The 24,618-nt window shown below is 47.9% G+C and overlaps 1 protein-coding gene across 1 annotated transcript in view; it reads right to left on the reverse strand.

Annotated features, from left to right (window-relative positions):
* Positions 1-24,618, reverse strand: part of PLXNA4 (plexin A4) — a 426,564-nt gene that overhangs the window by 212,844 nt on the left and 189,102 nt on the right. The window lies entirely within an intron of this gene.

A 24,618-nucleotide genomic window follows, 5' to 3' on the forward strand; every position in this document is an offset into this window, starting at 1 on the left:
CATCGGTGCCTCTCCTTGGCTTGAAATATGTCAACTATTTCTACCAAAAGGCATCATAACAGTAACAGACCTCACCAGTCAAGTACATTACAAAATAATGTTGGGAAGAGAAATCTCTTGGTACCCAGACAAGTATGTATGAAATACCACTTCCCAAAATATTGCTCAAACATGAAAAAAAATCCCAAATTCCTTAAGATTTTCCACTAATATATGTGAACATCGCCTGCTCCCTCTTGCCAAGATGCTTCTTGGCTTTCCTTTGATGTCTTCAGTTTCCATACTTGTTTTTAGCTCTTCTGCCAGAGCCATGTGCTTGTTTATTTTTACTACATTTTTATGACGTTTCTGCTATAGCAATAAGTTTTGCATTATTAGTTTTATCAAATAACAGAATGTCTGGTTGGCTGGGGTAGATTTACTGGCCTGGATTTTATGGCTCCGTCCCAGAATACTTTTTGTGATTACTTTCTAGGTTGTTCTTAGATCCACTCTTAAATATGTGTTTATGCCCTTATTAACTCTCATTGAAGGGCTAATTGTTATAGTATAAACTTAGCATCAGTGTGATGCCAATTGCTATAATCTTATCATTACTAACTTAATCACAGGTGTGTGCACTCGATTCCATGGAATGGAGTATGTGTCGGGAAAGTTGCTTGTAGATCTAATATTTACAAACTGAATCTCTTTTTATATTCACTAGGAAGCTTTTTCTGGCTTATACATATTGTCACACCTTAAACTATGTGTTTGGCAAGTGTGGTGTATTTGGGGTATTGAATTTCCTGAAACTGAAGGGAAACCTCATTACAGAACAAAGAGAAACAGACAAGCATGATCTCAGCTCTGCAATTTGTAGCTTCCTCTACAGTTCTTACTGAAACCAATAAGTCTATGAATGGGTTGGCTTTCTTTGAGAGGCAGAGAACGTGTGTTTCACCCTCCCATTAATCAAGGGGAGAAACTAAGGCAGGAGGACAGAAAGTAGCTTGCCGTGGGATGGGAGGGACCCGCTGTCCTGTTCCCTGCAGGGAAGGCCCTCCTCCTCGGGCACTCACCAAGACTATTGTCTTCTTGGAAGCCTTGCATCTCCTTCGTGTCTGGGCTCATTTCATGTCAGATCTGTCTCCCTCATGGAGCCTGAGCCCAGGGGTTTTCTCTATTTCCCACTCCCAACACATGTCCTCATTGCTCACCAACCCCCAGAGAGTTCCACATCAGTAGGAGTAAGGACCTCCTGGAATGTTCCCCCAAGGGAGCATCAAAGGAGCAACTGTCCTGCTGGGACTGGATTAATGGCATCTGAATCATTACAGCCAGAACCGTGCACGCCTGCGAGCTGGGGGCCCGGGCAGAATGTATGTGTGTGTGTGCACGAGTCTGTGCGTGCGCTCAGTACTTGCATAGCAAGGGGTTTAAATCAGGAATGAGCTCAAATCCACAAACATGTATTGTATCATTGTGGACTCATGGACTTCATATTTAAGGCAGGACGAGTTTCTATTTGAAACCCACTGGGATCTAAAATCTTTCTCGGGCTCAGTTATCTGGAGTCGAAGGGCTTTATATTCACATTTTTATGGCTCTGCCATGACAGCTCTGCTTTTCCCATCAGGGAATAGAATATTCAGATGGTGGAAGGTGGAAGGCTAGCGTCTTTTAAGAAAAATAACTTTGTATCAGGATACCTTGTCCGCATTGTTTGGCACTAACATGTGTATGTTACTGATGTCAGGACAGGCTGCGCACTGCATAGCTGCACGGGTGTGTGTGTTTGTATACACATGTGTGTGTCCCTAACGCACCCCTGCTCTGCAGATGGCTCTAATTAATCTGGGCAAGGAAAGCTCTCAGAGAGGGATTCTTTGCCTTCTAAAAGGAAGACGTTCTAGCTCCTCCCTCTGCTTAGCAACCAGCACGTACAGATGCGGCAAACGCAGAGAACTAGGGAAGTGGTCTGAAGCCCCACAAAGGCCTCCTGGGAGGAGACTTGCTGACAGCCCCAGGAACGCAGGGAGAAGGCGCCCGAGTTCCTTGTCAGCACTGGCGGGTTCTAAGGTGCCTCTCAGAGTGGCTTTGAAACAACGATTGCAAAAGATCAGGCAAATACATGCCTTCCATTACTGGACTTATTTTGGGGATAGTCCAGGACCCCAGCGCCCCCCTCCTTTGGAGAAACCCCCCATTAAGGGAGGTCTTGGTGGCAGGCAGGACCCAATGTCCTCACTTGGGAAGCAGAAAGAGCTGGATGCTCCTTCTTTATACCTATGGCCATTAAAGCCCTGGGCTGGTCAATGGAGTCCTGCTCCCAAGACCTTGGCTCTCCAGCAGGTGACACACGTGGAAGAATGGTTAGAAACTGTCCAGGATGTCAGCGGTGAGTCACAGCAGGGACAGCACATCCTGCAGACTATTCTTGCTGGAAGATGGCTGTCACATTTCCAGCCGCCAGAATGCCCTGATTCCTGTACTTCATCCAAGCCTGGTCCTCCAGCCACTCATCAATTCTGGGACGCCCTGATATCCTGCCCCATAAATTCTCCTTTTGATTAAGATAACCCGAGTCAGTCTCTGTTAGTTGCAACTGAAACATCCTAACTGATAAATCCCCAAGACAGCTGACGTCAGATTTCATTACTGGCTATGAGCAAGAAATGCACCCAATCGTCTCCATTTCCATATAACATTCAGACAAATGAGCCCATCAAGTTCTTGGCAGACTCTTTCATTCATTCATTCATTCAATTAACATCTACCTAGCACTAACCAGGTGCCTGGCACTCTTCTAGGTACAAGAGACACAGCAAGGAATAAGAGAACACCCCATTCTCACGTCGTTTACATCCTAGTAGGGGGAGGAGGGGAAGACAGATAATCATAAATAGGCAAATAAATAGCTCTCATGTTAGGCATTTTTAAGTGCTATGAAGAAGAAGGAGGAGGAGGAGGAGGAGGAGGGGGAGGGGGAGAAAGAGTTGGAGGGGAGGGGGGAAGAGAACACCAGGATAGAGAGATAAAGGGTGCTGGAAATGGCATGGGGTTGTTTTTTAAAGTGAGGCTACAGAATGCTTCTCTGATAGGGAGCGAGTTAGGTGGACATGTGGGAAAGAGAGTCCCAAGAATGGGGAACCAAAAATGCAGAAACTCTGTGGGAGCCTCGGAAGTGTGCTCAAGAAATCGCAAGGAGGTCAAGCATGTCTGAAGACTCTGGGCAAGGGGGAGCAGGATGCGAGGAGCCTGGAGAGAGCAGGCAGCTGGCTGGGAAGGACCTCAAGAGCTGCTGTAAGAACACTAGGGTTTACACTGAGCAAGATGGAAGCCACCAGAAGATGCTGGACACTGGAGCAACACGATCCCCCTGATGTTTCAAAGGGTTTCCTCTAGTTGCTGTACTGAGAAGGGAGGGGAGAGGAAGAGGTCAGGAAACCAGTACGAGGGGTTATTGCAAAAAGCTAGGTAGTGGGGTTGCTGTTCACTTCATTGGAGAAGACTGGGAAGATGGTAAGATTGTACAGAGAAACCAAGAGTTTAATGTTAGGCACGTTATTTCTGAAATGCTGATTAGACATCTAAGCAGAGATTAGGAACAAGTATTTCGGTATGAGTGTAAAATTCAAGGAAAAGGTCTGAGGTTGAAGATGCAGTGTTGGGAACCACCAATGTCTAGATGGTGTTTAAAGATAAGGAAGTAAATGAACCCCCATAGCTAGTGAGAGAAAAGAGGAGGTCCAAGGAGAAGGAACCCTGGCACCTTAGCAAGGAGGTCTAAGAAGGAACAACCAGTGAAGAAGAGAGGGAAGGAGGAGGGGGGAGAGAGGAAAGGAGAGAAAAGGAGCGGGGGGGGGCATGAGGGAGAGAGAAGGAGAGAGGAACTCCTTGAGGCCAAGAGAGAAAAGTGTTTGAAGAAGAAGGGGCTAAGATTTCCCATAAATAACTAAACATTCACCTCAAGAAACTAGAAAAAAGAACAAACTAAGCCCAAAGTTAGCAGGAGGAAATAACAAAAATTAGAGCAGAAACAAACAAAAACAGGGAATAGAAAAAAAAAATCAATGAAACTAAGACATAGGTTTTTGAAAAAAATCAACATTGGCAAACCCTAGCTCAACTAAGGAAAAAAAACCTCAATTGAGTAAAAAAAGAAATGAAAGAAGAGACAGAACCACTGATGTCACAGAAATACATAGGATCATGAGACTACCCAACAGGCTGGGTAATCTGGAAGAGATGGAAAAATTCCTAGAAACGTAGAACCTACTATGGCTGAATCATAAAGAAATAGAAAATCTGCAAAGACCTATAACTAGGGAGGAGATTGAATCAGTCATCAAAAACCTCCCAATAAAGAAAAGCCCAGGAGCAGATGGCTTCACAAGAGAATTCTACCAAACATTCAAAGGAGAATTAATGCCAATCCTCAAACTCTTCCAAAATATTGAAGAGGAGGGAACCCTTCCAAACTCTTTTGATGAAGCCAGCATTACTCTGATACCAAAGCCAGACAAAGCCATCCTAGGAAAACTATAGACAAAAATCCTTGGATGAATAAAGATGCAAAAAGCCTCAAGAAAATACTAGCAGACTGAATTCAACCACACATTAAAAAGATCATACACTATGACCAAGTGGGGTTTAATCCTGGGATACAAGGATGGTTCAACTACGAAAATTAACCAATGCGGTAACATCACATTTACAGAAAGAAGGTTAAAAATCTCATAGTTATTTCAGTAGATGCAGAAAAGGCATTTGGCAAGATTCAATGCCCTATCATGACAAAACCCAACACACAAGGACTAGAAGGAAACTACCTCAACATAATAAAGGCCCATATATGACAAACCCACAACTCACATCACACTCAAGTAGGCAAAATTGAAAGCTTCTCTGCTAGGACCAAGAACAAGGCTAGCGTGCCGACTCTCACTACTTCTCCTCAACACTGTACTGGAATTCCCAGCGAGATCAACTAGGCAGCAAAAAGAAATAAAAGCACTCAAATAAGAAAGGAAGAAGTAAACTATCTCTATTTGCAGATGACATGATCTAATATGTAGAAGACCCTGAAGATTCCACCAAAAAAGATTAGAACTAACAAATCTAGTGAAATTGCAGAATCAACAAGAAATCAACATACAGAATTCAGTTTTGTTTCTATGCATTTTAAGAAAACAATCCCACTTATAACAGCATCAAAGGGAATAAAATACTTGGGAATAAATTTAACCAAGAGGCAAAAGACTTGTGTGTGTATGTGCATATATGTACACACACATACACAATGGAATATGAATTGGCATAAAATAATTACATCTTGCCATTTGCAGCAACATGGATGGACAATTAGGGCATTACACTAAGTGAAACAAGTCAGACAAAGACAAGTATCCTATGCTCTCATTCATGTGAAACCTAAAGAAAAACAGGCTTAGATACAGAGAAGAAATCAGTGGTCGATAGAGTGAGGTGCAGAATGGGCAACACGGTAAAGGGAGATAAAAGGTACAACCTTCCAAGAGAAAATAAAAAAGTCACGGGGACATAAAATCCTAAGACGGAAACTAAAATACGATTCTATTGCATATGGGAAACTTGCAAATACAGTAAATCTTAAAAGATGTCATCATAAGAAAGAAATGCTATAACTATGATGATGAAAGAAGGACAGATTAGTGTGGTATACTCTAATGCAAATTTGAGCCACTATTTTGTATACCTAAAGATAATATAATGTTGTCTCTCAATTCTAGCTCAGTCTAGGAAAAAAAAAAAAAAAGATGGGATATGCATAAAATGGAATATTATTCAGCTTTAAAAGAGAAGGGAAGCCTGTCCTAGGCTTCAATGTGGGTGAACCTTGAGGACATGACACAAAGTGAGATAAACCAGCCACAGCACAAAGACTACATGATTCTACTTCTCCGAGCCACGCAAAATAGAAGCAGAAAGTAGAAGGGTAGGGCCAGGGGCTGGGAGCAGGAGGGATAGGGACGTGGCTGTTCAATGGGTATTGAACTTCCGGTCATGCAAGATGAGAATGTTCTAGAGATATGCTGTACGACATTGTGCTCACCGTTAAAACACTGTACTGCACACTTACATATATATTAATAGGGTAGATTTTGGGGTGCCTGGGTGGCTCAGTGGGTTAAAGCCTCTGCCTTCGGCTCAGGTCATGATCCCAGGTTCGAGCCCCACATCGGGCTCTCTGCCCAGCAGGAGGCCTGCTTCCTTTCCTCTCTCTCTGCCTCTTTGCCTGCTTGTGATCTCTGTCAAATAAATAAATAAAATCTTTTAAAAAAAAATAGGGTAGATTTTATGTTACATGGCTTTTTTTTTTTTTTTAACTACAATAGAAAGTAAAATTGAACTTAAAAAGGAGGGGGGTACTTGTCTCCTTTAAGTGGTTGAGTAGCAGCGAGGTAGAGTGGGGTACGGCCTGATAAAGGACCACAGCACAGGGGCAGGTGAAGGAGGCCAGGTGTGAAGGGACGAGGGGGCAGAGATTCGGGGACAGGAGAGCAAAAGGGAGACACACAGTCCAGGCGAACTCCCTCATTAATGTGCACTCACAGAGTCAAGATGTCCAGTTCTGGAAAAAACCACTTTACAAAGGGAACACACTTTAGCAATAGTGGGTGAAGGTGTTTTGAGCTGGATCTTCTCAGAAGCTCTACCTGACGGAGATGTGTTCCATTTTCCTTCCCAATTGTGCCTCCCAATGGGCTCGAGTGTGAAGGCTGGAAGCTCAGACTTGGCTGTTTGTATAAATGGTGAAGTTGGGTTTATAGCAATTTAATCAGCAGCATTAATAATGTCACCTAAGCTTAATGATACCAATTATAACCACGGTAAACATTGCTGAGCGGCTCATAAACAGTGATATTAAAGATGAACTTCCTGCATTCGGTCAATGCTGTTTTTAAGAAACAGAAGTAGAAGGGTTCACGTTTTAAATATTCTTCTATTCTCACTTGTACTTGAACCAAGAACACCATGTAAGGGCAAACCCTTGCAAGGGCGGAGCCCCATTCTTTTCTTTTTTTTTTTAATTTTTTATTTTTTATAAACATATAATATATTTTTAACCCCCAGGGTACAGGTCTGTGAATCGCCAGGTTTACACAGTTCACAGCACTCACCATAGCACATACCCTCCCCAATGTCCATAACCCCACCCCCCTTCTCCCCCCCCATTCTTTTCTTTATCATCCGCAGCTGTTTGGGCTGTTTTGTGAGGACAAATCTAAGTGTACCAATGGTCTACCTGCCCTCATAACCGGAGTAAGACCCGGGTGAGGGCATTATAGAAGTGATCCCCAGGATCAAAGACTGTATAATTTTTCTGGCCCAGGAAATATCGTTTCCACATTCTCAGCAAGTCCTGACAAGCCCAGAGGCAAGCGAAGGCTATTTTTAAAGGTCAAACAGAGAACCTACCTAAGCTCTAACCCAAACAAAGCATCCGGAGCAGGACTTATCTAGAACCGCTATCTCTAGGTGGGGCTCTGCTAGGAATGATGGTAGCCAACCTTCTTTTTCCTTCTAACACATGCTGGAGAGTCAAACGTGCTCTAGGATGGATTCACATTAGAGAACAAAGACGAGGGACATGGCAAAGATTACCGCGGAGAGTTTATGCATCCACCTGTTTCCAGGGGCACTAATCGTACAGGCATCATCCCTGTTTACAAGAGACGCAGGGTCCAGGCGGACAGACTGGTGGCAGGAAATGCGTTTTTGTCACCTAGAAGCTTCAAAATGTACTTTTGCCGGGAGACACCTCCATCTCAAAACAGCAGAACTCCCCAGACATTTTTAATGCGGCCACTGGGAATGATGATCTCTGTAGAGCACGCAGGTCCGGGGGTGCACAGGGGAGGCTGCTTGTGAGCCGGCCCTGCCCTTGGAGGGTGCTGTGGGCAGGCCTGTGTCCCGCCAAGGTGCACTGAGTGCCAAGTTCTATGCCCTGCATTTTCCCTGTCCTCCCTCTTTTCTTCACCTCCTTCTCACCTTGGCAATCCCCTTCACCTTCTTCTGGGGGTCAGGAGTATAGGATTAAAGCAAAATAGCTCTTCTCCAGAGCCCCAGCCCAATGGGTGCGACTCCAAGGCCATTGTGTCAAATAGTTCTTGAGAACACAGTTTTTTTGTGTGTTTTTTTTTTTTTTTTTAAATGATGCCCTCTGGAGTTGTCCAATAGTCTGGCTCTGAATCCACAGCCGGTTTGGGGATCTCAAGATACCAAGACCCCAAAATCCCTGCCTCCCCAGGGTGTTGTCTCTCCAGCCAGGTTACTAGGAAGCCATCAACATTTCGTCTTAGGCATGTGTGGGGATCAGCCACACTTCCTCTTAGGCATGTGGGGCAGGCGGAGCCCAGAACGTTTCCCAAGAAAGAATTAAGAGCTTTACATCTCCCTCCACATTTAATTCATAAAGAGCGGGTCTCCTCTTTGCCTCTACGTAGGCCTTTCCAGTCTGAGATCCCCAATGATAGCGGACTCTTCGGGGGGTGGGGGGTTACTACAGTGTTTGGAAATTGCGTTGTGTGTTTTTATAGATTTGCACATAGGCCTGGTGGTCTTGGAATTCCGCAGGCAGCTCTAATAAATAAATAACAGTGCTGGGCTGAGCCTTCGGCTGAATTAAGTACAGGATTTTCTTAGGCCAGAGTCGGGGAAAAGAATTAACAGAGAAATCCACACCAGACAGCAGGAGGTAGCTGGACACACAGCACGCCACCCACAGGGAAGGGTGGCTACCTCAGATGAAGATTTGTGACCGAGATTCAAATCCACTGCCACTGCGAACTTTCTCTAGACTCCAAAACAAAGTCTTTCTGCATCTACAGGGCATCAAGCATCTGGAAGGGGGATTGAGAGGTTTATTTAATTATCCAGATATTTTGACATATAGGAATCTTTTTTTTTTTTCCATTTCCAATTTAACCCAGATGTTTGTCATCTGTAGAGAGTGTCTGCGACTCGGGTTTCCCGTTTGAAAACTGGGGCGGTGGGGGGAGGGCGGAGGGGAGGATTCAAGCTCAATTATCTCACGGGATGCCCTTTATATTAACAAGAGATCCTGAATCGTGGTGTCCACACACTCTGGGCAGAAGGAAACTTTAAGAAGATGTATTAGATGGGCAGCGGGATCTCTAAATAGAGTAGCAAGTGGCCAAGTAATTTGGAGGAGAGTTGGTGGGGAAGAAGACCGAGCAAGGAAATGACTGTGTTTTACTAAATGCTCTGGAAGTAATTAGCTGGACAGGAGCTTCAGGTGTGACGATTTCTGAGCCTCTAGACTGTTAGGTAGTCACAGTTCCTAACTCAACACATGCGTTCATTCAACAACTATTAACTCGGTGTCTGCTCCATGACGGGAACCCTGGTAGGTGCTGGAGATAAAGGGGTGAACACATGTTTTTCTTTTTAACTTTTACAAACAAGTAATTACAATTGTGTAAATTCAGTGAAGCCAAGGTAAAAGGAGCCATGATGACGCATGGATGAGTTACGAATGGGTGACCTTCCTCCAGGACAGAGGGGAGTGGGGTGGGGGTGCCCCAAGTCACGGCCCGGAGTGGCCAGGATCTTGCCGGCTACATAAGTGGCATTTGGTTTTACCCTGAATGCAGTAAGAATCCACTGAAAGATGCAGAATCATATCGAGGACGAAACACCAGAATCAGAAGGTCTAGACCCAGGTCAACATCTTAGCCAGCTAGGTGGCCCCAAGAAAGCCACTGGGTGCCCCCAGGTTCCGTCCTCTCCTGTATACAAGGGTAGCACAGATAGACTCAAACTTGGAGCTGGAGGGCACCCATCCCAGCATGTTGTTGTTTTTTGTGGTTTTAGTCCAGTTCCCTCCTAGTCTGGAAATAAACAACACAAGCCTTCTAATATCCGTTCTGTCTGCCCTGATGGTGGCCATGATCAAAAGAAATAAGGTGCGTAAATACATTTTGTAAAATAAAGGATAATATATGCCTATTTACTGTGTATAGGTATATACTTACATACCTATGCCTATTACTACGATCCTTTCTGACCTCTTCCACCCTGGCGACGGACTCCCAAGTCTCGGTGTTCCTAAGTACTAGGACGGGAGAGAGGAAGAATGGAGCCATGCCTGCACTGTATATGTATGAATTTATATATCCGTGTCTGGGTCTCTTTATCTCATTATCTAGATCTGGAGAGAAAAGAGGAAAGAAAGTTGGAAGCCGGGCTGCAGCTCTCTGGCATTATTTACAGGGAGGGGGCACTCCTGAAAACTGCTGTATCCCCTTGGGAGCAGTGACCTAATCAAGATGTATAATTATCTGCCTTATCTAAATGAAAGCATCATTTGAGGAACAGTAATGGGCCTCGGTGTGGCTTCAATTGCTACATAGTTCTCAATTGCTTTTGAGCTCTCATTTGCCATGGAGTTCAGCCGCTGAAGGGTAATTATAATGTTTAACAAATATATTCCCTTTGGGGACCTGATGTTAAAGACACAACACCCCTTCTCTCATCCTACCAAATTACACAGCTCTCGGGACCATCACTACCTACCCCCCAAATCATGGACGGGTGCCTTCTCCACCTTAGTTCGCCTCTCTGCAGGGTCGACTGCTCAGGATCACATGGGCTCAGAGGGCACGGGAGAAATCAAGGTGAGGACCTCCAGGTGCATCTGCCCTTCACCCATTAATAAACAGGAGACCTCCTGCTGTCCCCCAGGCCTTTCTAATGAACCCCAAGAAGGCTTGGAAGAATATGTTCTGTCAGTTGCTTCCCCAGCCCCAAGTCCCAGGGATCATCCCTTCTCTGCAACAACGAGCTCTAAAAGACTGAAGATCAGAGCAGAGGTAGGGTTCATGCTTAGCAATGGTCTTCAGAACTAAACGATGCGTCTCATAAAAAATAATACAAAAAGGAGCAGATATGGAAGACGAAAGCCAAACCTGCTACAGACATGTTGCAGAGGGGACAGTGCCTCTGTCCACACTGCAGCTTAGACCATGGCACAGAGGTCCATCTTGAGAGGGGTGTGGTGGGTGTTGCCCCAATATTTGGCTGAATCTGGCATCCACAGTCCTGCACACCCACATTTGTTGAGCCCCCTGCCCCTCTAAGTCAGGCTACTGAATGCATAAGGCTTGAGGACAGGGGCCACACCTGCCATATTTGTCTTGTCTCTCTGGCGGCTGGCCCTGTTCTTAACCCTGCATAGGTGCTCATTAAGTGTTTGCAGAATGAATGCTAAGTGGAGCAAAGAGGTGAGTAAATGTGTGACTGCAAGCCGCCTGCTGGCCTGTTTGGAGAACTGGCCTTCATATGGATGGTCGTCCGTGCTATCCCCTTCCCCAAAGAGTCAGCCATGATGAGCCCCAGAGGGTAGGTTGCTGCTACACTCTAGAGAGGAATGCATAGGGTACCTTCCAGGGAAAACTGGGAAGAGCTGGGAGAGAGAGAAGTAACCCAAGTGGGCATAAGGAAGAGATGGAAGCCATGGGGCTGTTCACTGTGCCATCCAGGGAGGGAAGCCAGCATCTCTGAAAGCCCCTGTGGGCCCGCGGTGCTTGATGTGAGCCCTCACGGCCATGAGCACAGAATCCCACCCGTGTGCCCACCGTAGGTGCCTGGTGAGCTCAGAGAAAATGATGGATGGATTGATTTGTTTATTGGGCCTTATATTTATTTTGCCCAGAGTGACGGATGAATTTAGTAGAGAGGGAAGGAGAGAAGGGACTTGGGCATGGGGAGCAGTCTGTCAGCTGGAGAGTGCCTGAGCCAGCCTCCACTTATTTGTTCCGAAAATAAAATTTCTCTCCGGTCCTCACTCCTTTGTTGGGAGAATATATATATTTTTTCCCGAACCACATTAATAAAAAACAATAACGACAAATGTGGAGAGCAGGGCAGGAGCAGGAGGGTTTGGGGCAGGCAGAGCGAGTGTTGCAAGGACCTCGTTTAACAGAATCAGTTCTTTGCCCCCCGAACACTTTGATTAAAGCCATGGGACCTAAATCAAAGCTATTGAAAGGAAAAATAAAAAGATGTCTGAGAACAATTTCGTTTGCCGGAATTTTCCCTCCTGTATTCTATTATGATGGGGAGGGTGTAAAAAAGAAAAAAAAGAATTTCTACTTGGCCCTCCTTTGATCTTTCAAAGGAAAGAAGAACATTAGGGAAAGAAAAAGAAGAAGGGAAATTGACACCAATCTTGTTTCCTTTCTTTCCTTCACTTGCAGCAATAACTCAACTGGAAATGAAGTGGGGTCTGAGCTGTTCTTGAGCCCAGGCTTCTCACAAATAAAAACCAGGAGCACGTCACAAGAGGGAGTTCAAAAGGCCAGTAGGTCACTGAGGATCCTCTCTCAGTCATGGGTCCTGTCCCCTTGCCTGGTCCCCAGAGAAGGCACAAGACTATTAGAGGTCTTGGTAGCAGGGTCAAGTCAGACCACCAGGAGGCATGGGTGATTGACAGGACTTCACATTTCCATCTCCACTGGGTTCTCTGCGGCGCCACCTGCAGGAAGGGGCGCCTCTATGAGGTAGGGCTGCTGCACTGGCCTTCAAGAGGTGGCGGAAGGCAGCCATATTCAAATACGACATGGCTGCCAGCACTTAACTCATTTCTGGGCTGGGAACCTATATCATGAGCCCCACTGCTCTCCGCAGAGGGCCCTGGCCTTTCCATACCAGTCTCATGCATTGAACACAAATGCTAGTAAGCTGCCGCTTGCATGACTAACTCTGACTGATGGATGGTAACTGCCTGGAGGGCTATGATAAGAATGATTCTGAGGTCCACTGTGAAGTTCATCAGAAAAAATGTGTAGTGATCAATGAACTGATGTCTGCCATAGGGGGAGAAACAAGGGCTGGTGCCACACGCCAGGTGTATGCCACCCTGGGGGACACTGAAAATAGCACTAGACATGGAGTCAAAAGCCCATGAGCCATGACCTTAGGAAAGACAAATTTCTGAGCCACAGGTGTCCTATTGTTAGAAATAATACAAATGACAGGAAAATTGACATTTATATATGGACTTTGCAATTTGTGAAACATGGTCAAATATGTTATTTCTTTTTTATTATGGTAAATTATAGAGCATAAAATTGACCATTTTAACAAATTTGCAAGTGTACAGTTCAGTGGCGTGAAGTACAGTCACAGTGCTGTGCAGCCATCCCCACCATCCACCTCCGGAACTTTCTCATCTCTCCAAACTGCAACTTGGTCCACATTAAACGCTAACCCCCCCTGCTCTCCCCACCCACCTACCAGCTCCTGGCAACCAGCATTCAGCTTTCTGGCTCTATGAATCTGACTACTCTGGGTATCTTATAAAAGTGGAATCACATGGGGGTGCCTGGGTGGCTCAGTGGGTTAAGCCACTGCCTTCGGCTCGGGTCACGATCTCAGGGTCCTGGGATCGAGTCCCGCATCGGGCTCTCTGCTCAGCAGGGAGCCTGCTTCCTCCTCTCTCTCTCTCTGCCTGCCTCTCTGCCTACTTGTGATCTCTCTCTGTCAAATAAATAAATAAAATCTTTAAAAAAAAAAAAGTGGAATCACATGGTATTCGCCCTTTTGTGTCTGGCTTATTTCACTGAATAAAATATCCCCAAGATTCATCCATATTGTAGAAGGTGTCAAAATTTCCCTCCTTTTATTTTATTTTTTAAAGATTTTATTTATTTATTTGAGAGAGAGTGAGAGAGACAGAGAAAGAGGGCAGAAGTGGGGGAAGGGGCAGAGGGAGAAAGAGAAGCAGACTCCTTGCAGAGCCAAGAGCTCAATACAGGGCTCGATTCCAGGATCCCAGGACCCCAGGATGGTGACCTGAGCTGAACGCAGATGCCTAACCGTCTGAGCCATGCAGGCGCCCCTAGAATATTCCTCCTAATAAAGGCTATACTATACTAAATACTATTCCGTTATCTGTATACGCCACGCTCTGTTTATCCATTCAACTGTTATTGGACACCTGGGTTGGTTCCACCTATTGGCTCTTGAAATTGTGCTGCTAAGAACATGGGTGTACAAATAATCTGTATAAGGGGCACCTGGGTGGCTCGGTCAGTTGAGCGTTCAACTCTTGGTTTCAGCGTGGGTCATGGTTTCAGGGTCATGGGATGAAGCCCTGCATTGGGCTCTGAGCTCAGGGGGAGTCAGCTCGAGAATTCTCTCTCCTTGTTCCTATCCCTCCTCCCCCAACTTGTGTTCTCAATCTCTCTCTAAAATACATAAAACAACATAAATACATAAAACAACAACAACACAAAATAATCTGTTCAAGTTCCTGTTTGCAAGTCTTCAGGGTACATATCCCGAAGGAGAAGTGCTAGATCATATGGTAATTCTATATTCACTTTTCGAGGAGCCACCCTCTATCACCATTTCTTTTTAAATTTCAATTAGTAAAGCCTGTTTGGAACATTTCATGGACAGGCTGAAAGACCACAAAGAAACAAAGGTTGATGAAACTCAAGTTGAGGCTGGCCAGATACGGCCTGGGCCTGGCCAAGAACATGTGGCAAGTTCCCCGTCCTTACTGCTGCCCGGGCTGTGGTTGGCAGGCCATCTCGCTCCAGCAGAGTACCGGGATGGAGAGGCACCAGCCCGATCCCATCCGCTCTGCCACCTGCTGGTGTGCAGAGGGCATGTGGTCCCTGGGCCAGGACCAGCGAGTGCACGAGTGAGAAAGAACATTCCGCTCATTGGCAGTGATGTTTCCCTTGGCAGGGGGGATGGCTCAGAGAATGCCTCCTGGAACCCACACCCAAGCGTGCGAAGGGCAAGGGGGAGGGAAAGTTGGGGAAGGATGGGCAGCCATGGTGGGAGGAAGCCATTAGCATTTTGGTTGTGACATATTTATGCTCAGATCTTGTCATGTGGAGCAAATAACAGGATATTCTGATAGAGACGCGGCTCGCAAATAATGGGCTGAAAAGAAAGAGATGCACTGCCTTTCTTTGTTTCACAAAGGCCTTGCAGCTGGCGAGATCAGAGCCAGCCTACCAGAGTACAAAGCTTGCGAGTGCTTGTCCTCCCTGTGATGGGGCAGTGGTTTAATGCCAGCTCCTGGCCATGAAGAGGCTGAGCTGCCTGGACACGTCCCATCTCAGGATGCCATTGGCATCTGGGAGTGACAACCAGCTTCGGGGTCTCTTTCTATCTCCCTAAAGTTGTCTAAAAGTCACTGGACGTAGCAGGGCCCACCGAGGGTCGCTGAGCCCATAGTCCTGCCTGGAATAGACATTAGTGACGTCATTGCAAACCAGCAGGAATTTTTCTTACTGCCCATTCTGTGGCCTTGCTCTGGGGATGCAGAGAGAGATGGTTTCTCTTCCGCACTGTCTTCGTAGTTCATGGCTATGGTGAAACAGGCAGGCTCTGGGAGATGACCAACTCGGGTTGACTCTCGGGACTGATATTTACTAGTTTATAAACTGAGGGAGTTACTACAATTACCACATTGCTTAATCCTCACATTCTTCATCTGTAAACTGGAGATAAGCAAGAATGCCTGCCTTATCTCCCTGAGGGATGTAAGGTCCCTGGCACAGGAGAGCACATAGGCGGTGATACGGGTCGTGTCTCTCCCAGTGGAGGTGCCCTCCATCCCCATCTGGGGAACACAGCCAGAGCCCCTTCAGTGGACACCCACCTACATGGCTATGCTTCCTCACACACCCTCTGTGGGAGCTCAGTTTCCTCATCTCTAAAATGAAGGTTTGCCTCGATTAATTTCTAGAAGGTTCTGCAGTCTTACGGAGCTACAATTCTGGGACTGTGGTGAGGGCTACAAGTACCACGAAGGGAATGAAGGTCATGTACATGAGGCAGAGGGTAGAGATAGAGCCCAAAGCCAGGCCTGCTGATACCCAGGCCATAGAGGAGAAGGAGACTCAGAGGGAGAAGACGGACAGCAGCAAGGAAATATTTCCTCTGCCAAGTCCTCTTAAATAGAAACCTGTATCACTAAGGAGACTGTTGAAACGCTATTCCTTGGAGAACTTAAAAAATGAGTTAGCAGAGCACAATGCAAGGAAGAAAGCTGGTGTCCTGCCACCTCTCCCGCCTACCTCCTCCTCACAGGAGGTAGCTGCCTTCAGCCTCTCAGTCCCTTGGGTGCCTCCTTATCTCTCAGGGAGCTTGGTGAAACCTGGAGAGAAACACTGCGATTAGGTAGAAGCCATGAACTTGTCTCAAAGATGGCTGTCTGGTTACAGGGAGCATCACACTGAGAGAAATTGGAAGAAACCTATAATCCAAGGACGAACCCGGAGGAAATGGTGAGTCTGACCCCTTACTGGTTATGTTCATGGCCCCACAAAATATAGCTCAGTACCTGGAGAAGGAGGTCTCGGTGCTTTTTGCCCTTTCAGGGCTAGGAGGGACTGTGTTTTAGGATAATAGACCCTGTGCCTTCTAGGCCTCAGTTTTCCTACCCCTATCAAAGAGAGAGAATTAAATAAGTACCTCTTTCTTCTGTCAAACTCCGGCTTTCCAGGGAATCAGGAGTCACCATCTGGGAAGAAGATGGCTAGCTGTCTAGGATTCCGGAAAAGGGATTCCAACAAAGGGCCACTTACGTTCACCTTGGAAAAATTAGTCGGAAGAACATCGGAGAACTGTTGACTGGATATGGAAGTGAGAACTTTTTAAATAAGCGAAGGAAGAGATATCTAAAATCCCTAGGAATGAAATTCTTGCTAAATACGGCATTCTACCCGTGGGTAGAGACCAGCTCAGGAATGCGGTTGGCCGTGTAGAGGTGGGAATGTACAGGTGTGCAGAGTGGTGGTGGGCCAGGCTCTAGAGATGGTACAAACCCCCTGGCCTGGGACTAGAGATGGCTCAGGAGGCTGGGCCGGTGGCTCTGCCACAGGCAGAGATCAAAGAGGTACTTCTGCATGCATGTTGCCTGCTCTGGGGGGGGGGATCACATCGCCCTCAGGAAGGACACGTGGGCTGGGAGCAAGACAGCAGGGAAGGAAGGAGGTGCAGAAGGAAGAAGAAAAAGGGGCGGAGGCCTCAGGAAAGGAGGGTGGAGGGTGGACGGGCACGAGGTGGGGCCTGGCGGAAGGACGCAGGGAGGGACGAAGGGACCCGAAAGAAGCTGGAGAAACAGAGAAGTGGAGGAAGGAGGGGACCAATAATGAACCCTCAGGGGCAGGGAATATCACAGATGACTCGGTCTAGATGAAGGATCTGCCTGGCTGGGACAGGTGACCACAGAGGGAGACAGCATGTGCCTGGAGAATGAGCATCCCTGGGGACCAACACAGACCAGGGAGGAAGGAGCCAACAAAGGACATCAGCTGGGATGGGATGGCCAATGGGAGCCAAGTCCTTCAGCTGAACTGATTTGATTTCAACACAACAGACCCGCAGTGCGGGCTCGTATTGGATAAGAAAGCCAAGAACCAGAGGTTAAAGGGCTGGCCCATGGTCCTCCAGCGGTGAGCAGGGGAAGTGGAAGCCCACCCACGTCTGCTGGCCAGAGCCCTCTTCCCCATGGTCCCTTTTCTCCTAATGCTTCAGGCCCGGAACATAGAGGCCATGGCGGGGGCGGAGGTCATGGCAGAGAGTTTTCTGTGATGACCCAGAAAACCACACACACAAGGAGGAGGATGGCCAAGGGAGTGTGACGTCTTGGAAACGGGCTGTACGGCAGGGCCTTGGCTGAGCCAAAGTAAACACTGCTAGCATGAAAAGGGGTGGTCAGCGTCGCCTGGAGAAAGAGGGAGGGCCAAGGAAATGAGGGAGGAAGGGAGCAGAGCAAGATAATCTGGGACTCCTCTATTCCAGTTAGCTTTATTTAATTATTTATTTATTAAATAATTAATAATTATTAATTATTAATAATAATTAATATTATTAATTATATTAATTAATAGTAATTAATTAACACAGGGGCAGAACGGAGAGGCAGAGGCAGAAGCAGGTTCCCCGCTGAGCAGGGAGCCTGTTGCGGGGCTCGATCCCAGAACCCTGGGATCATGACCAGAGGTGAAGGCAGACACTGGACCCACGGAGCCATCCAGGCGCACATACACACCCCCCAGTTAGTTAGGGGCAAAACCAATTTGATCTGTCATTACGATGTGAGAAAAGAAAAGCCGCAGGTAGCTACAGCGTCAGGAGCAGAGAGTAGAGGGGAAGGGAGGAGGGGAGAAGTGGCTGCATCCACAGGACTTGCTTCCCGTTATTCTCCTTCCTGCCAGTGGCTCCGTGGGCCTGTCCCAAATCGAGAGGAGCAGCTGTGTGAGCCCAGGTCCAGCTGGCCGAGAGCCCCACTGACCCCGGGGCCAGGACCCTGCTCTCTCCTGCCACCCCTGCCCCTGCTCCAGGTGGCACGCGGAAGACTCCACGGCTGGGACCTTGGCAGCAAGGGGCGGACGGCACAGCCCCTGCCCGGCCACGGGGGTGCTGGGCACCTGTGCACAGGTGTGGCTTGTCCTGCGTCACTCAAGGACGCCTTGCTCTGCTCTGGGCACCGTGCCCACCTCGGCCAACAGTTGCAGACAAGGCCTGGGCTGAGGGGAGTTGACACAGATGCATCTGCGCGGAGCCAGGCCCAGCCCTGAAGGACCACAGCCCAGCCCCCAAACAGCGAGGTTGCCAGAGTGAAATCTGCAGTCGCCAGCCGCGAGCCGCAGGGTGACATTGGACTTCAAGCACTGACCTTGGGACCACATCCCACAGCCGCGGGCTTCTGCGTTCACCTCACACACCCCTCGACACACGTCTGCAGCTCTCCGCACAACCCGAGGGCTTTCCTGGCCGGCCTCATTTCCAGCCCCTGCCCTGATTCAAATCTTCCTCCCTCTTCACCCCCACATCCGGCTCTCCTCGGCATTACTGTCTTGGGTCTACGGGCCTGAGCTCAGCTGCCCAGAGAGACACAGGGGCTCTCCAGGCCCCTTCACAGGAGACGAGAGCATCCCCGCCCTGCCTCTGCCATTCAACCAAGGCAGCTCCTTTCAACTTCTGTCTTCCCCTCGGGCAAAATCAGCAGCAAAGACAGCAATAAGCCCAGTGGCCTAAGCCCCTCCTTTGATTCCCAGGCCCCCAGAGCCACCCAGGCGCCAAAGCAGCAGACCCCTTGCTGGTATCGTAAGCATTTTCCCCTTCTCAGCAAAACTGACAGAACAAGGCTTTCCAGGAGCTGCGTGAGCAGGGAACTCCCCACACCTGGATCCCTGACTCCTGTCCCTTAACTGCCATTTGGAGGAGACTTCCAAGGGGGACAGGCGAGTGATCCCAGGGCTCTGCTGATCGGAGAAGCCAGGGGGCTGGGTGGAAAGAATGGAAGAGCCCCAGGTGGGTACAACCTTCACCAAAAAGAGCACACCTACCCATGTCGGCAGAGAAAAACTTTCCACCAAGGTTTCCGCCAACAAGCAGGCACTTTGTGTCTGCCCTGAAACCATTGCTTTGTACAATGAACTCATCAAAGAAGGGGAGTTTTTATAGACTCTGTAGAGGAGTGATTTTGATGCCTAATCTGTCCCTTACGCCCCCCACTCCCCCAGGAAGTAGGTACAAAGAGGTATAAGCAGTGAGGCCTGGAACCGTGAGTTCAAGGCTTGGCTCCCCTGCGGGAGAGCCCAGATGTTTAATGTTGGAGCCTCAGAGTCAACCTGGGTGTCCTTCCCTCCCGGTCTTAACCCCATTTGGGAATGTGATTTGGGGAAATCCGGACCCAGTCTGCCCCAAGTGCCGTCCCGGCAGGATTCAGAATCTACACAAGGCCATGGTGTCCCAGACTGTGTAGATTCTGGCGGAAGACCCCATGGAAGGAGCGGGGTTCCAGAGAGTACACCGGGCTCCCACGGACTCTCTGCTCGGGTGCAACCTCTCCCCGCTGGAGGACAGCCAGCTCCTGGCTTTTGGTGATGCCCCCTGGGGACCCTACTTAGAAATCCTGACTCTGGAAAATATCTTTTATAAAATAGTCCATTTGGTTTTTTAAAAAATTGATATTTAGTAAAACTTGCTTTGTAGTGCCTATTCTTGGCAGTGCCCATTCTCCCGGACTCTGTGTGTCACCGATTTCTACTCCTCTCCTACCACTAACATAAGAGAACATAAATAATGTCAGCGAGTAGCAGATTCATTCAATGGAGCCGGGAGCAGGGCCTTTTCTTGGGCTCTGCTGACTCATTCTTAGAGCCCTTTCTCCGCACCCTGCTCCAGCCCCTGGGTGCTATGGCGGTATAATTGTGTCCCAGGAGCTGACAGCCCTTTTTTTTTTTTTTTTTTTAAAGATTTATTTAGTTGAGAGCAGGGGGAGGGGCAGAAGGAGGGGGAGAAAGAGTCACAAGCAGACCCTGCCAAGCTTCATCTCACAACGCAGAGATCGTGACTTAAACAAAAACCAAGAGTCAGCCGCTTAACCGACGGTGCTCCCCGGATGGCCCATTTTTGCCTCAAGAGTCCGCAGTGAGGGTACACTGCACCCAGACAGGGAACGGGAGCTGACTTGTGGGGGCACCTGAATGTGTGGGCTGTGTGTGGCTGGCCACACCCATGGACATAGGAAGAGGGAGAGAGGACAATAGGCAAAGGAGATCCCAGAGAAGAACATGGGGTAAGGGTGGGGGTCTTGACTGCTAATGAATGTGCCATGAGGGTTGGGGGAGGGGAGGTAGGTGAGGACAGAGGAGTTGGGGGTGGGGACAGCGACAACAGCATCAAAGGAAATGATGAACCCAGTTTTAAGTTTAAGCCTCCATGTCATGTACGCAATAGTCACAAAGATGAGGGAAAGTTGGGAGGCGGAGAAGACGAGGAAAGGAGACGGAAAGTTAACCCAAGAGCTATTTGGTTGGACAAAAAAAAAAAAAAAAGTTTACCAAGAACCATCACTCCAGGAACCCCTCGGGGACGGCCTAGGAGCCGCCATCTTCAGCTGCTTGTTGGATAGCCTCTAGGATCTTAAATCACTTCTTGTGAAACTTCTCTCCAAAAAAAAAAAAAAAAAAAAAAAAGACCTCACTTCCTCTGCACTGGGAGAGCCTGTTTCTGGACCCAGCGCTCTGTGAAGGAAGTGCTGGGATGGTAAATTCGTCCTCGTGGCGGGTTTCATAAAACTAAGGCATTGAGAGAACTGATGGCGAAAACCAAAATGGCAGTGAGCGTCAGGAGGGAGCCTCTGGTTAGGGTATGCTGGAGGGGGCCGCGGGTGAGAGACCATCCGAGCAGTCCTTGAAATGGAGGAAGCAAGGAAAAAAAATCACAGGGACGATGTCCCTTATGAGAGCTCATGGTTGGGCCCTTCCTAATCTGTCACCCCCCAGTCTGCACAGTCTGCCCCCGACAAGCACACAACATCTGGGACACACCCAGCCCCTAAAGAGAGCTTTTGTCCGAGTAAGCAGCTGAGAAATATCCCCGGGGAGATCAAACTGGGGAGGTAGGAAAGTCACCCTGGACCAAAACCCTGCTACTGCGCATTCCTAAACCCAAACGGTATGGTCTTCTCGTTATCTGGGTCACCACTTGGTTTAATTACTGTTGATCACTGCCTCTAGACTGACACGCATCTGATTTGTGTCCTAGCCTGACTCTTACCTCATGGCCATCAACTCACAGTGTTACATGGTGACCAGGCACACACGTCTGCTTTGCAAAAAACTTATATTCTTGTGATATGCTATGTGGGGCCAGAAGATGAGCAAAAATTTAAGTTCCTGCCAGTAAAGAACTTAAATTTTCCGGTTCAAAAGATGCCAAAGTAGGAGAAGAGGATTAAGAGGTACAAAATTCCTGTTAAAATAAGTAAGTCACGGGGATGTAATGTACACAGGGAATGCAATCAATAATATTGTGATAGCATTGGTGTTATCACAGTTTGGTGGGGAGCATTTCCAAATGTATAAAAATATCCAATCGCTGAGAGGTACACCCGACCTAATAGGATAGCATATGTCAATTAGACTTCAATAAAAAAAAAATGCAGAAAGAAATGGCCAAGCCAAGGTAGAGAGGAGAACCCTAAATGGTGGTTCTGCCATTTTCATTTTTAAATTTCACCTGGACAAACCGCATAGCGTTCAGTATCCCCCCTATGCCTCACACACGCAATGTGGTCTGTGCCTGTTTCCGTAAGCAGCTCCATCTTCATTGAAGATGTCTTGGATATCCACGTGGCTTCTTTTTGGGTAGGCACTGGTCTTTCCAAAGAGGTGACACAGGCCCATGGCAAATCCCTCTTCTTAATGACATCTGCTCCGCTCCTCCACCCCGTCTCAGGCAGGAGCAGCTGCTCTATGCTAACCCATGGGTCTTCTCTGTCTTTAAATACATCCCAGGCCAGGAGATGCTGCTTCTCATCTCCTGCATTATACAGACTAGAAACCAGCATGGTGAGTAGGAAAGACAAAGGCTTTCAGAACCAAACCGCAAAGCTTTAAATCCCCAGAGCCTAGAATTGAGCCTGACACACAGCACGCACGGGATAATTCCCTGATGAATGAAATTCTGACTCTGCCCTCACCAACAGCGGGGTTTTGTGTAAATTCTCACAGCCTCAACTTTCTCATCTGTAAACAGGGAAGGTTGGAAGGCTTAAAGAAGATAGTCTAGGTTTGTGGGTTCAGGGGAGGGCCTGGCATGGAAAGGAGGGAAGCATTAAGGAAATGGGCATTTTTATTTTTATTTTTTTAAAGATTTTACTTATTTATTTGACAGAGATCACAAGTAGACAGACAGACAGGCAGAGGGAGAGAAGGAAGCAGGCTCCCTCCTAAGCAGAGAGCCCAATGGGGGGCTCTCTCACCCCATCCCCACCTCCCCCCCCTTAACAATGGGGGGGGGCTCAATCCTAGAACCCTGGGGTCATGACCTGAGCCGAAGGCAGAGGCTTTAACCCACTGAGCCACTCAGGTGCTCCAAGGAAATGGGCATCTTTAAAGTATCTGCTAGCAAAATCATAAAATACTTTAAGGCAATGCTAATGATAACATACTAAACATTTACTATAATATTTACTATAATTAGAATCCATTGTCTTTTTTAATCTTCGCTATAGTGTGTGACTGTAGATAACATGATCTCCATTTTGCACAGACAACAGACCCAAGCTTCAGAAGTGGGCAGGACGGAAGTAATGAGGAAGCTCCCTATGGGTCTTCGCTGAACTTCACTGCGGAGCTAATCCCCCGTCCTGGCTACCAGTGACCCAGTCATTGGCCAAGCCCAGCCTTGCAATGCCCTCCCCAGGGTCTGCGGGACAAAGAGCAAGGGTGGGGAAAGGAGACCATCCCTCACAGGCTAGGCTGCTGAGTTCAAAATGCACAAAGTGTGAGTTGCTGAGACCAGGTGGCAATTTGGCTTGTTTGGGTCATGGACCCCCTCCTGGAGCAGGAAGCCCAGAGGCATAGCACCTTTCTGGCTTGTCTTACTCCCCACCCCACCCCCACCTCCCCCCCTTACCAAATCCAGACCACGTGACTGCTCTGAAACTCAGGAGCCTTTTGAAGTCATTGTGTTCAGACTATAAAACACATACACACAAAACCACTGGCCTTCATTAGGGGGAGGAAAGGCTGTTGGATGGTTTGGCTACGAACTGCTTTTTGGCTTTTTAGCAGTGGCTTTAAATAATGAGGCACCCGTGGAAGGAAGGAGGTGGAGGAGGGGCGATGTGGCCACAACAAAAGGGAGGAATCTGGGAAAATGGGAAACTTTCACCCAAGATAAGAAACCCTTACGGCTCTTATTAGGGTTTCTGCTCAGTCAGGGAGGTCCCCTGGCTTTAATAAAATCTCATTTCCCCCTTAAATTGTCCCATGTGGTAGGGGCCCAGAATTTAATGGGGATATAAGAGATGATTCCAACCTGCGGCTCAGGTGGCTGGGCCCCCACCCACCCTCTGGCCCAGCAGCTGGGACCGACTGCAGGGCTGCGGTCCGACAACACAGCAGGCACGGCGCATCCGAGATCATCGAACCTGTTCATGCTGACCTGGACTAGACACCTGGCTCCCCTGCATTCCCGCATTAAGAAAGGAGAAGCGTATCCTGGTCTTTACCAAGAGAGAACCAAAGAGAAATTCGACCAGTTGCAACATGTGATTTATGAGGGGGCACGTGCATTCGAAAGACTTCATGGCTTTAACCCATGCCTGATTCCTTAGGGCTCCCCTCAGCATTGGACGGCTGTGCTCATTAGGAGCTGCCGGTTGTAATGAACCCATCTCTCCTGTCACACGCAATTCTACCTGGGGGTCTCACTCTCAGTTCTGAGGGGCTGATCCTCCATGCCTAATGCCGCACGACAGACTCCTTCCCCAGATGAGCAGGACGTCAAAGGCAAAGCTGCTGGGAAATGCCAGGCCTGAGCCCGTGGAGGCTGAGGGGAAGATAAGCACCAGCAGCTCGTAATTAGAAGTCACCGGCGGATATCAGAATACATCCATCAGAAACCTGCACAGATGAACATGTCCAGTCTTCGACGGGCGCTGGGGTTGGTTTTGGGCTTGTCTTCCACTCTGGTAAAAGGCACACAAGTTGCTAAGCGCTTGAACCCTAATAACCCAAAGACAAGCAGAAATGCAACGACTAGCAACATGGTCTTTAATTTTAGGCAAATCTGGGCGAAGCC

Source organism: Neovison vison, chromosome 4 (genome assembly GCF_020171115.1).
Source record: "Neovison vison isolate M4711 chromosome 4, ASM_NN_V1, whole genome shotgun sequence".
NCBI classification, from domain to species: Eukaryota; Metazoa; Chordata; class Mammalia; order Carnivora; family Mustelidae; genus Neogale; species Neogale vison.